The 1459-nt window shown below is 37.1% G+C and overlaps 1 protein-coding gene across 1 annotated transcript in view; it reads left to right on the forward strand.

Moving 5' to 3' along the window:
- The window catches only part of AR (androgen receptor), a 182252-nt gene that overhangs the window by 141494 nt on the left and 39299 nt on the right, over positions 1-1459 (forward strand).

The following is a 1459-nucleotide window of genomic DNA, read 5'->3' on the forward strand; positions in this document are numbered from 1 at the left end:
TTAATTTTATTCTTACCCATTCTGCTTTCTGGATCTCACTTTCACCTTCTGTAAAATGAGAGTGTTGGTCTAAATAATCTCTGAGGTACCTGCCTCTTCTGACATTCAAAGAGTTTATTATTTAAATAATAATAATAGATAAGATATGTATNCTTGTCCCTATTTTAACATTGACTCATGCTATAACCTTAAGTTATTTCCCCCCATTCTCCAAGTCTCAGTTTCTTAATCTGTAAAGTAGGAGCTATGGGGGTTGGACTAAATCAGTAGGTCTCAACTTTTCCACAAAGCCCTGGGGACTCCTAGAGTTTCTCTAAAATGTACTACAATGCTAAGACTGCAGAGAAGGGGAGAAAAGGAGATGTATAGCAGGATGAGCTCCACAAGTTTCCTATGCCTACTTTAGGGAGATTAGGTTTAATTTTATCTTTTTTCTATATATAGGTCCTCTATGTAATATTTAACTTGCTTAAAAAGTTTCATTGCAATAGAAAAAAAAAACTTGAATAGATGTGCTGCTCTAAAGCCTCAGGTATGAAACGTGGGATTCAATAAAATATGTTGTTTGGTAACTTCACTTTTGTTGTTGTTTTAACAAAACAGAATATTGTGAACATCATTCCAAGTGGGGAGAAAAAGGATTGCACAGCATTCTCCTGCATAAGTATGTAATATTTTAATAACCTCCTTTTATTTATTTTTCACATTAAAAATGTTTTATTTTTCTTTCTTTCATAGTTTATTGTCAACTTGGTTTCCATATAACACCCAGTGCTCATCCCAAGTGCCCTCCTCCATTCCCATCTCCCCCTCCCCCCCCCACACCCATCAGTCCTCAGTTCTCAGCATTCAAGAGTCTCTCATGGTTTGCCTCCCTCCCTCTCCCCCACTATTTTTCCCCTTCTTCTCCCCCATGGTCCTCCGTTAAGTTCCTCCTAATCCTCCTATATGTGCAAACATATGATATTTGTCCTTCTCTGCCTGACTTATTTCACTCAGCATAACACCCTCAAGTTCCATCCATGTTGCTACAAATGGCCAGATTTCATTCTTTTCCATTATCATGTAGTATTCCATCGTATAGATAAGCCACATCCTCTTGATCCATTTGTTAGTTAATGGCCACTTAGGCTCTTTCCATGATTTGGCTATTGTTGAGAGTGTCGCTATGAACATTGGGGTACATGTGCCCCAATGCATTAGCAGTCCTGTATCCCTTGAGTAAATTCCTAGCAGTACTATTGCTGGGTCATAGGGGAGTAATCACCTCCTTTAAATTTTTTCCCTATATTCTGTGTTTACATAATGCTATATTGGACTTCTTTTCTGTACTTATATAATTGTTTTCTTATTAAACATTCCAAGAAGTGGAATTACTGGTTAAAGGTTATGTGTATTTAAATTTTTTGGGTATTTTGCGAAATTGCTCTCTAAAAGTTTGTCTTCCTACCAGCAGAAC

This window comes from Crocuta crocuta, unplaced genomic scaffold, assembly GCF_008692635.1.
Source record: "Crocuta crocuta isolate KB4526 unplaced genomic scaffold, BGI_CrCroc_1.0 scaffold1944, whole genome shotgun sequence".
In the NCBI taxonomy this organism is placed as follows: Eukaryota; Metazoa; Chordata; class Mammalia; order Carnivora; family Hyaenidae; genus Crocuta; species Crocuta crocuta.